Source organism: Chelmon rostratus, chromosome 9, assembly GCF_017976325.1.
Source record: "Chelmon rostratus isolate fCheRos1 chromosome 9, fCheRos1.pri, whole genome shotgun sequence".
NCBI lineage: Eukaryota > Metazoa > Chordata > Actinopteri > Chaetodontiformes > Chaetodontidae > Chelmon > Chelmon rostratus.
The window spans coordinates 23,650,131-23,663,217 of NC_055666.1; positions in this window are offsets into that span (position 1 = coordinate 23,650,131).

A 13,087-nucleotide genomic window follows, 5' to 3' on the forward strand; every position below is an offset into this window, starting at 1 on the left:
GTTTTCTTAACACTTTATAAAAACATGAGACAGTACATTACTTATACATAACAAAGGACTGATACACAATAATAATTTGAATCTTAATGATATTATTTTTAAAAAACTGATTGAATTGAATAGAATAGAATTGAAATTCTGTTTATATATAAATTGCACATAGAAACTGTAATCACAAACATCAATCACTGGAAAATGTTTTTAATACATAAAAAACAATGCAGCACATTAACGATCCAGACGTAACACATGTTATATTGTGTGCCGAGTATATTTTTAGTAATCACTACAGTAACTACTTGTTAACAATTCAGTTGTTAAGGACTCTGTGGCCTATTTGACCACACAAAGACGTTTTTCTCTTATGTTCCTAAATGAGGGATTTCTTTGAATCATGACATTAAAGGAGCTCTCGTCCTTCATTATTGATGTTAATTTATGCAACAGAATACCCAGCTAATAAAATTTTGGAATATATAAGTGTGTCTTGGTCTGGAGTAATGAGATATGCCAATAATAATATGTAAATTTGCTGAATTATTGAATAGGCATGACTGAAGAATTCTTATTAGTTTGCATGTTTATCTCAAAAAATCCATCAATTTTTCAGAGTGCTTCTCGTGCCCCATCCAATAGGTAAATCTAATCAAACACTGAAATCAATAATTCAGCTGTTTATGTGCTGCTGTGTGCATGTATCTGTGTGTATGTGTAGTACAGTGGATTTAGTTTTGTCTGGTCTTCATTTACAGGAGACAGTCTCCAAACTTTGTGAGTGGGCTGCCTTTTTGTTGACTTGGCACACACTGCACTGTAATAAACTCATGACTGATCTGAAATCAATACAGTTTCTCAACCACTAACGGCCGATTATTGCTAAGTGCTTATTTTAATTACTCGGCCCCATCATCAGCTGTTGCAAGAGTGCAGCGAAACACTAAAAGCAGACAGAGGCAGCAGTAAATGTATATTGGTGAATGATATTTTACAGCCTGTGGTGATCTGGTAAAATGCTGTGCCAAATGTATATATTTTTTTCTTCTTCTTCTTCTTCTTCTTCTTCTTCTTCTTCTTCTTCTTCTTCTTCCTCCTCCTCTTCTTCTTCTCCATTCCCCTGCCTCATTTGCAATGATTGTGTTATCAGGGCAGCCAGGCAAAAGGGTGGAGCAACCATAATTTCAGTGCGGGATTAGGCAGAAATAACGAGGTCACCAAGTTACAGTTGCCATGGCAACGACACATCCAAGAACACAGGATGCCATTGCTTAAAAAAAAAAAAAAAATAGAAGAAACAGGGCCCAGGATTTTTTCCTCTCCCTCTCTCTGCCTCTTTTTTCATACCCTCCCTCCCTCCCCTTCCCCTCCATCTTTCTCTCTCCCATCCTCTCCTTCTCCCTGTCTCTGCTTTTTTTTTCTTTTTCTGTTTTTTTTTTTTTTTAGGCGGTAAGGAGCGGAGGGGAGCAGTTCACTTTCACTCCCTCTGTTTTCCAGAGCCTTTTGTTTCTGAACATATTCAGAATAATAAATTCACTGTTGGGTACATTTGCATCTTTCTGGTATTCATATTTGGTGGGAGGTCTGTTTCCTCTCATTTTAACGTGGCTGTACCCGTTCTATAAAGCTCATTAGAGAGCACCCCTCTTCACCCTCCTCACCCCTTCCCCACAAAACCCCCTTTACCTCCCACAGCCTTCAAGAAAAAAGACAAAACTGCAAGTTCTCCACATTTTGTGGGCAGATTTTTGTTTTAGGGGAAAACTATGTGAGGTGATCGAAGTCAGTAAAACTTGGAAACAAGACAGAATGTCTCTTTTTTTGAGGGGAAACAATTTATCTGGTGCCCTGGCCTGAACATTGATTTAGATTGAAGTTGCCAGAAGCTTTGGGCTTGCATTCAAACAGATATCCATTCCCATGTTACACCTGGCTGCTGGTTAGACCAGAGCCCAGCAAACCTCAACACTATGCAAAGTCCAATATTCGTCAGGCCTGGAGATAGCACCCAGTCCAGCACTATAATTTTGTAGCACTATTGATCGTCTTTGGGATGATGCCCATTACACAAAGCCTTAAAAAGAAAAAAAAAACATTGTGGGGGATTGTCAATGATACAAGGACACTGGCTGAACCTAGCAAGGTAAACACCAGGGATAAATTAAGCAGTGATCTGTGATGTTTGTGTCCGGTTGACTGTAGATTGTTAAAAACTATGAAACTCAGTGATTGTGAACCACAGTGGATGCCTGCAGCTCTAACAAAAGGCAAAACCTGCTCAGGTACAATTTGCAGTTTGTGTTCCATTTAGTTTAGCTTACAATAGTGTATTAAATACACATAAAGACTTCATATACTGCTTATTATATATGTGCACACAGTAGTTGATCCTTTCCTTAGTAAAAATAACAAGAAAACAATGTGAAAATACTCAACTGCATGCAAACACCCTGCATTTAAAAGATACAGAAGTATTTTCTGCTAAATATCAAGCAGAGTATCCACAGTGAAAGTGCTTGTTATGCAGAGTGGGCCTTACAGAATGTTATACTATCATATCATTGCATAACTACTGATGCATTAACTTGCAGCATGTTAATGACATTTGGTAAATGTGAACCCAATTTTAACACCTGAAGATATGTAAAAATATGAATCTGTTAGGTAGCTAGAGCTCACAGATAAATGCAGTGGAGTATAAAGTATAATATTTCCTTAAAGGGATCTTATGGCAGTACGCAAGTAAAGTACAAGCAGCTCAAAATTGCACTCAAGTATAGTACTTGAGTAAATATAATTAGTTACTTTCCACCACTATACACAACATAATTACATGTCACACATTATCACATTTTATTTTAAATAAGTGTATTGTCCTACTTCATGACATGATATGGTATATGTGACATGTTTATTCAGTTGGTTCACCTGAGCAGCATGTTTCTGGACTGTGGGAGGAATTAAAAGCACCTGGAGGAAACCCACACAGACTCAGTGGGAGAAAATACAAGCTGTCTACATAAAGGGGATCTCTGCACAGAAGTCAGCACAAGATTTTGATCATTTTAGAAGGTTATTTTAAAGGAAAACTGAAAACACATCCATCATATTAATAAACAATCAGAACTCTTGGAGCAATAGAGGTGGCATAAATAGCAACAACAGTAATTATCATAACAATACTAGTATTGTAGTAACAGTAGTGGGAACAGAATCATACATAATACACATATATATGTCTTAATAGTATAGAAATAATAGAGCTAATGGCATTATTAGTTACAGTATGTCCTGCACTATTGTCTTAATATTACCATGAGGAGTTGCATTGCAGTAGAAGAATCAATGCTTATATAGTCGTAGCAGTGGTACTGGAGTGAGCAGCTGTAGCAGTAACAGAAACCTTTTTTAAAAGTCCACTCTTTATATTAAGGTACACATATTTACCATTAACTAGGTGCTTATTAGCTCATTATAAAGCACTTATTAATGCTTTATTATGCATCATCATATTCTACAACCACTAAGCTATTGACTAAGACCTTTCAATCAATAACCTCCTAATTACTGCTTATTGATAGTAAGTAAGGAAGTTGTCGTACATGAATTACAACCATAATAACCTAACCCTTAATAACCCGAACCCACAGAAAAAGGTGTTAATAAGTGTTATATAATGAATAACTAAAAGCCAATATGTACTAATGTGCATGCTAATAAGCACCTAGTTAATAGTGAACATGTCTACCGTAAGTAGTGTGTAACTTGAAATATATTCATATCAATGATTGTACCAAGAGGACTAAATTATGAGTTTCAATTGTAAATTGAACATTTGCCTGTATTTTGTTTCTCAACTCACAATTCAGCATTTGAACTCCTGCTATTCCTCTTTTTCGTGTGGTGCTGCTTCTTGTATTAGAAAACTTCAATCAATTTTAGACTAACAGCAGGTTCTCTTGGCAGTGCATGGGGCTCTCCTTTCATTAACATTTAGATCCTGAATTGTGCTTTTAACTGAGATTAAGAATGGCTGGTTCAGAGGAAACCAGCCAAGAAACAGCATCATGGCCAACAACAAACAACAATACGCACATGAAAATCTAATCAAATTTAAATTAAAGGTAAGTGCAAAGATGAAATGCAGCATATAATCCCCTAAATGGCAGTCCAGTACTCCAGTACCAGACCTGACCACACCTAAAGACAGTGGCGAAACAAAGCGTAGACAGACCCTCATGCTGAATCTGCCTCACAGCCTCATTATAGCTGCACTATGCCTCTGCAAAGAACCATATCTGTTTGAATGAATGTTCAAATGCTTAAAACGTCTTTGAAAAGAACAAATCTCATCAAATGTCCAAGATATAACCTTGTGCAACCAAAAGGAATCAGCCCTGAGCCGCTGTGTGAGTATTATGAAGGCGCAGGGAGGGCAGCAGGACCACCACAGACCACCACAGCTGCTCTCCGCAAACACTTCAAACGCTGTTCCAGTCTAGCTCTTAAAACACTTTATTTATTCAGCACTGAAGCTACACCATAAACTTTTCTCCCTCCCCACTTCTTTTTTGTCTCCAGCGGTTTATAAAATTGATCCTTGAGACTAAATAGAGCTGCTTTAAATACATGCGTGGATTTAATTTGAATTAGTAGCATCGCAGCGTGATTTTCCGTTGTGTATGAATAGCAGAGGAACATTCATTGTGTTTGGTTTCTGGAATATTCTTCCTGCCTCACATCAGGTAGCAGAGAGAGATGGGCTGTACGTGTGTGTGTGTGTGTGTGTGTGTGTGTGTGTGTTTGTGAGTGTGCTGATGTATGTGTGCTTTGTATGCATGCGTATTTGTGTGTATGTGTGTCCATGAGCGAGCGTGTGTGTGTGTGTGTGTGTGTGTGTGTGTGCAGGCGCATGTGTGCGAGGCTGCTGCCATGCCTACGAGATGGGGGATGGTAGCAGCACAGCCAGCTATTTTTCTTTCTTTCTCTCCTGAACATCAAGTTTGGTCTCCCATCAGCCTCATCCTCTACAGAAAATGGTTGTTGGTTAAAGATGTGGTGCAAACACCTATTGATAAACCAGCATATTAGACGAATGATTATTGATTAACTCAGCATGGTACAGATGTGTATTGATCCATGAAAATATAATACATGTCGATTAACCACAATACTGTGGCTAAAAAGATTTATTGAGCCAAGTGGCATGGATACAGATGTTTATTAATCAGCTGATATATGAATCTGAGCTGACTACAATATGACGGGTGCAGATGTTCCCTGGCTAAAACATACTTGATGCAGATTTTAATTGACAAATTGTGTTGTTTGGCTCACATGAGAAAAACACAGATGTTTCATTCTTGAAAATCAGGATGCAGATGTTTCATGACTAAGTAAAATATCGCATGTTCAGGTTTTTATGGGCGAAGATGATTGACGCTAATTGTCTGCTCGCCCCCTCCAGGTTGTAGACAGTTCCCGTCCTTCTTGCTGTACTTGTATGTTCTTTGCTCATTGAAATGCCACACAGTGGTTTTCTCAAACTACCTGCTTCTAACATGAAGGTAAGCAAGTGAGCGCACCTCTCAGGCTCAGCTTTTTTGTTTGTTGTGCTGAGCTAATGCTTCTTAATTCTTTTTTTTTCCTTTCTCAGTTAGTTTGACGGATACCAGATGGTGATTGGTTTTGATCACAAAACTATTTCTATATAAATGAGCACTGATAAAATAGTGCAGATAACAAACCTGTGAAAGTGAAAAACTTGTATCCTGACTTGAATCTCACCAGCTGCTGACATTGCTGAAGTGAATACATGAAAACAGCAACATCATCAGTGTTAACAACCATCTCTGTTCCAGTATTTGTGTTATTTCTTTCCCATCAGAGTTAATTTAACACTTTCAGATAGTTTTGAACAGCCTCCAAGCCATATCTGCTCCGAGTGCATAATCAACACTTAGAATAATTGTCACTGAACAATCAGCACTCGAAATGAAAACTGGGAGGTTTTAGTGTGGAAGGGGAAAACTGGGAAGTGTGTCCCCTATTTTGTGCACAACATTTTTTTTTTTTTTTTTACACCTGAATTGTTGTGATGCCATGGCACAGAGAGGGCGAGCTGATGAGCAGGCCGGGCCATCCAAAACCCAAACTGAACCTGAAATCCCTTCAGCAAATGTTTGCCACTTTGTGGTGCAAACCCCACAAACACTGGAGCCCCATGTGCAAATCAACTCCAGATCAACTCAGAGGTGTGCCCATTTATATCTATTGTGCTTCTCTTTCCAATCACTTTATTCATAAAAAAGATTCTCCTGACTTTAGTACACTAATGCTTGCAGGTTGGGTAATTAGGATCCTGCTATGTGCACATTGGCAGCCATTGGCGCTAACCTCTGCACGACCTCTCTCTGTCTGTGGAATGTTGGCCGCCATTCACGCTAACATCTCCCTCAACCAGCCACTGGCCAGCACCGCCGCCGCCACACCAGCGACTGCAGGAGACGACCGAGGGGCATTTTGTCGGCACTTGGCGGTTGGCGCAGCTTCCTCACTAAGAAAACATATCCAAAACATCTGCAGCGGAGTGAGCAGCGAGAGGAGAGGGGAAGGAGGTTGATGGGGGAGGAGGGGGGGAGGGGTGGTGGTTAGAGGGATGGGGAGATGTGGTGGGGGGCAGAGATGTGGGGGCGGCAGGCAGCAGAAGTACGTCTGTGCTGCAAATCTGACGAGGACTTTTGAAAGGCTAAATCCCAAAGAGAGCGCTGCTGCCTCGGCTTGCTGCACTACAAACAGCCAGAGCTGAGACAGGCAGGGCTTTTTCACTGGAGGTGCTCCACGAGAGAGAAGAACAAATAATTATAATGATAACCTCTGTGTGCTATACCTGACGAACGTTGCAGATGGAAAATATTTACAATGAAAAAGTGCAGGAATGTCTTATGTGTAAAGTGTTATTATTTGAAACATCTTCATGGTGTAAATGTTGCCCTGGCTTCAGCATTTCATGGAGAGGCGCGCATTGAAGGCTGCAGTTTGTGTGTGTGTGTGTCTGCATGGTTTTCTTTTTTTTTTTCATTCCATTTCCACAATTTTTTCCACCACTGTCATGGTGTATTTGGGGATGGAGAATAACATTTAGTTTGAAAAAAAAATCTCATTTACAATTAGGGTGTGTGTTTTCACATTACAACTGATATCACCTCCTTTATGAATATTATTTTTTGTGGATTACATTTCCTTGTTGAGGCAATACAGCAGGAGAAAAGGTACGGATCGTCATGTTCATGATTAGGTTGAAACCACACTGAACACATAGCCTATAATTGCCTCTTATTCAAAGATGCCTGACAAGCCAAAGCTCTAGCGCATTTTTGTTTGACAGCGAGGAAACAGGACGGGGTCTTGTCTGTGAACAATTCAATCCTGCAGCGACACTGGTTTACAATCTGTGTGACTGCTAATCCCATTGGAACAGTGGAGGTAATCTAACACATGAAGATGGCGGGATCTCTCAGACTGGAGATCCACCGTCCAGACTCAGACTGCACATGCCAAGACCACGGAGAAAAGGATTGGAGCCTATTCCTTCCTTCAGTCATCTAAACCTTATCAACAAGAGAAAAGCATCATAATCACTGCCACTGAGCTCCCATAACTGTTATTATAAATGTATAATTTAAAAACACATCAGCTAAAACATATCCCCCTGCTCTGCCTGCATATTGTGTACATGTGCAGACTCGATGCAGGGAGCATTGTTTTTTCCTGAGTAAATACAACCCTGTTGGAGGCATGAATCATACTCAGCATCGCTGGGCAACATGATTCATCAGACCTCTGTCATTTTGTCCTGAAACTACACCGCCTCTAAAACCAAACAGGTCACATTTAGAGACATTCTGAATAGTAAAAAAAACATTTACCGAACCAAATTAAGGGTTAAAGGTCACTGCCAGGAGACATTTATTTCTTTTTGCTCCTGTGCCATTATGCCTGCTTATTCTTCTACTACTACAAACATGTTTTCACCCACTCTCTTCATTTACAGCAAAACCTGTTTGTAGCCACTCTCTTTAATTTACGTAACACATGAAATAGTCCATGCTCATTGGAATGGTGATTACAGCATCCGACCGAATCCCTTCCAGTGGTTCAGTGTTTACTCTCCATCGCCTGCAGATTTCAGCATGAAGCTCAGGCACACCGATAGATGGAGCTGTGGGTTTGAGGAGGAATGAAAGAGGAGGAGGTGGGGAAGGAGGGGGTGGGGGGTGACTTTCTCAACACTTGAAGTTGAGACAGAAGAGTGGAAAAGCCACTGTTTCGAAATCTACAGGGCAACTCATTAGGCACTGTACCCACTGATGTCCCCGCGTTCGTATCTGTGTGTGTTTACATTTGGCGGAGTGAAATGGAGGCTTTTGTGCTGCACGCTATCACAGTGTGTCCCCGAAGACTGTGCCGCCATTAAGTTAATGATGGCTTCTTGATGATTCAGGGGGAAAATAAGTGTTTTTCTTAGGTACTGGTCACTTTACTTAAAGGGATGGGGAGACGTCTCAGGAAACACACTCTTGGGACCACTATGTTTGTGTGTGTGTGTGTTTGTGTGCTGATTTGCAGCACGTGTTGGCTTGCATGCTCGTGCACGTGTGTGTGTGTGTGTGTGTGTGTCTGTCAGGTTTCCTGCTGCGCGGTGCGGCTGGGAGCCCTAGCGAGGGTAAAATTCCATTCTCTCGGCGGAGCAGCATTCTGCATGAGCCAATTCCCAGGAGACACTGCTCTGCATGTCCTCCAGACAGCCAAGCTGAGGCACAGGCTCAGGCTCGCTTATTAACTGACCTGAGGGGGGGCGGTGGTGGTGGTGGAGGAGGAGGAGGAGGGAGGGAGGGAGGGAGGGGAGGGGGGGCAGAGATGGAGAATGGAGGAGGAGGAGGAGGGGGGATGAGGGTGAGCCCAGGGAGGCAGGAGGAGGCGGTGGGTGAGGAGGGAGAGGGGGAGGTGGTGTTGGGAATTATGGGTTTGTGTGTGCATGTGTGTGTGCGTGGGAGTGTGCGCGAGTCTGAGTGTGATCAGGGGTGATGGGTTGTGGGGATATGAGCGTGTGTGTGTGTGCTTGCGCGCATGTGTGTGTGTGTTAGAGGCAGAACCGGTTGAAAATATTAACTCTTTGCTCGCTGAGCTGCTTCGCTTCAAAAATTCAGCATAAGAAAAAGAAGAGTGTGGATGTCTAACAAGCCGCACTGTGTGTTTGTGTGCTTGTATTCAGCACAAGGACGTGTTGCCACCTTGTTAAAAGGGCTGCAGGTTTCACAAAAGCCTGGTTAATCACTTTAAATATGTAGTTTGCCCTTTACTGAACTTGGAAATATGTAATTCCTACCAGCTATGTGCGTCATCTACAAAATTTCCCATAGCATCTTTGTCTGTATTTGGTGGCCATGCACGCTCCATAATGGCTTCATGTCATGTCACTTCACCACCAGAGTTCAGGGTATTGGTGCAAATATGATTTTAAACCCCACCTTTGCACACACAGGCTATTTCTGACATAGAACTAAAAGCCTCTACTTCCTGTATTAATCTATTTACACTAATTCGTCATCCCTGTGTGCAAATATTAGTTTGTACTTTTGTGTGTCTTCCCATAATTGCTTGACACGACTGTAAGACTCATTTGTCACCGGTATGAGGAAATAGCATAATTGAAAAGTGCTTTTCAATTACAATTTGTTTAACTTAAATAATGAAATAAAATATGGTGCTTCAAAGTTTTACTTCTTTTTTTTTATTATTATTCCATCCAGCAGTGAAGAGGAAAGAGAGAGAGAGAAAAAAAAAAATCACTCACGGCAAAATGCAAATGAGCCTGGAAGCTATTACGATGCTAATGAGATTCCACCATAGAAGTTGCTACTCCGGCATCCGGGGTATATTTCATCCATATTTGGAAAACAATTGTGTGCTCAAAATAGGGGACACACTTCCCAGCGTTCACAGTTGAGTTAGTTTTTACCATCAGTGGGGTCCACAACAAGCTGGAATCTGGTCGGAGTTAGATAGTAGGTGGTTTTACTTAGCTTTACTGAGCTGCCATTGAAATAGCAGACTACAGCGGTTTATTTGCAGTCTTACCATCGTGTTGCACTGTGAAATTCTGCTCTATTTTTAGCACTTCGTGTTTCTTCGGTGCTTGTCAATCTCCAGTTAAATCCTTTTATTAATATCACAATCAAACTCTTCCTTCTGGTTTCAAAATATCACAAAGAATCTGCATGCTGGCCCATGTTTCAGTCAAAAAAAAAAGAAAAAGAAAAGGCAAATGAGAGTGATTGTTTACACCAGCAGCAGCTATCAAACACAGCTACAACTTCATATTTTTACGCTCTGCTGTGAAACAGGATAAGATGTGTTCCGGGTTCGTCCGAACAGGAGCAGCACCGGTGCGTTCAGGTGCAAAACCTGTAGCACGGCTGCTAGTTTGTGCACTAAAGGCAGGCAGGTAGGTAGGTAGGGAGATAGGGTATGTTACCATAGTAACACCAAGAGGGAACCCAGCAGAAGCAGAGTGTCTATATGTGTCCTGACCCATTTCCATTCTCATCCACAAGTGTTTTGTCTCCCTCACCTTGCTGGTTAACAAATAAAAGCACCTCTCCTTAATCCTTCATGCGTTTTCTGCATTTAACAAATGGTCAATGCTTGAAACGTTCAGCAGACACACAGATACAACACTATAAACTTTCAAGGTACATTTGGTTTCCTTTTCAGTTCAGTTCAATCCAATTCAACTTTCTTGTCCCTGCAGGTAACAAAGCCCGATGTGAACTGAAATAAAGTGTGAATACACAAAAGTGTGCAAAACAAAGTAGAGGATGCTGAAGCAATAAATACGGAACATTTTCATCTTTTGAGCTGCGCTGAAATAAGCCCTCCTCCACAAAGAGAGCACAGACTGGAGTTAAGCTAAGTAATAGCTCCAAAACTGAAGATTTCCTCACACTCATTTTGCTGTTTAGTGGACTAAACCTTCTGCAAAAAGAAAAAAAAACAACCAAAAACATAGCAATGAAGGTCAGAACAGAAAACGCCAGAGAAAAAATGATCATTCTGCTCCGTTCAGCAAAAGATCACCAGTGATTAACATGTAAAACAGCTTTAATTGGCCGAGCCACATTTTGAAGTTAGTGGAGTATTGTACATGATTTATTATGATCAGAACTGCTTCAGTTATTATAAATAGAAAAAAAGACCCTTTTGATGATTGATGAGGCATAAAAAGGGATTAAAAGTTGGGAGCATCAGCAGTGCCTTAGTAGCTGAATGGTTAAAGGCGACGGTTCAGTTCCAGCTCGCGATCTTTCTAGCATGTCATACCTTTCTCTCTCTCCCACTTCCTGCCTCTGCCGTCCAAAAAAATGATCTAAAACAAAAACATTGGGATCATGAGAGCAGTTATGATTAATACATTATATTATCACAATGTGCATTCTTTGTGTGTGACGTTGTCTCCTAAAGCGTAAAAGACTTATGTTAGTTATTTTATAGTTTTCTTATTGTCAACAAATCCCATGAAGCAAACATGTGTCAGTCTGTCTCTTCACTTCAGGACTTCCTTACGCCGTCTGTGGCACTAATGTGGATGTAAATCTTTAAAAACAGCTCACAGAAATATAGCTTTATGTTTTAAAAAGTAAATAATAATAGCGCGGTACTGTGGTTTTCAGGATATGTTATTCAAAGGGGATGAATAATGCATTTGTTGAGGACTATTTTTAGCTGCGGATTAATACACATTTGGCGCTCCAGTGAGTATTTAAGGCAGCAGGATTGAGTGTCCATGCTCATATTAAGGAACATATCTGCCAGTGCTACACTGATGTGTTTTCAATTGTTTTTGTGACAGTGGATCTCTCTGGCACAGAGGAATCAAGCTTTGACTATACAGACAATACTTGGAAGTAGGATGAATGTGAATGATTTTACCTGTGACCTTGCTGGTGAAGCAGTTCATCAAAATTTGTATGATTTTAAATGGAAGTTTTGAATGTGGCTGGTTTTTGTGTTTTAATGTCTGGGAGTTACTGCAGGCTAAAGAAGAAAACCATCTTGTCAGTCTGGTCGGTCTGTTTGCAGAGAGACACTATGCTGTTTATCACGCAAATCAGTGGAGAGCCTAACCTCACACACCTATAGGTCCTGTTTACCATCCTCTGTACAATGCAACCAAATTTATATTGAAATCTGTTAAATGAGCTGTTCACTTCAGTGTACTGTATAGCAGCCACACTTGAGTGGTAAGCGCTTTAGGCGAGCAACCAAATCCTGTTAGAAATGTCAATTGAAAAGGTCTTGAGATATTAAAAATGTAGTTTTTAATTAAAGGTTTATTAATAGATTTTTCAAACTTTTTTTTTAATTACCCGACCGGATGCCTGAGGCATTTGGATTACAACTTTTATCTCACTCGATTCAGACTGCCTCTCCCCATTCAGCCATTTTGGATTAAAAGTCAGACTTCATAAATGCTGTTCATTAATTCCCAGAGCGGGCAGTTAATGTGAGATTCGGTTGCAACGTTACGGCTGGTCTGAGTGTCTGTTTATTTTTAGATTCTTGTGGCTACTTTGCAGCCCAGGCTGAATCTGTCACAGAGGAGAACATGGAGGAAATCTTAATCGGTGTGCCAAAAAAAGATTTTCAATGCACTCTGATGTGACTGGTTCGGAAATTCAACATGTTAGTGACACATACTGTCACAGTAAATGATGTTACTGACATGTTTGCAGGGAACATAGTGTAAAATTGTCGAAATAAATTGGAACTAGTTTGTGCTATTCTGTTTGCATACAGTGATATTACCATGAATGCGTGTCTATGTGTCATAATATGCAAACTGTTATTATTTGAATTAAAGGTGACTAATATACAAACCGAGGACACAAGTGTTTTCAGAGTTTAGATGAATAGATGTACTGAAATGTGTTCATTCAATAATAAGTATGCAAGCAAGAAAATCAAATTAAAATGAATCAAGGGCAATTTGTGAGAGCTGATGATGCATAATTAAAATTCAAAACACACAAAT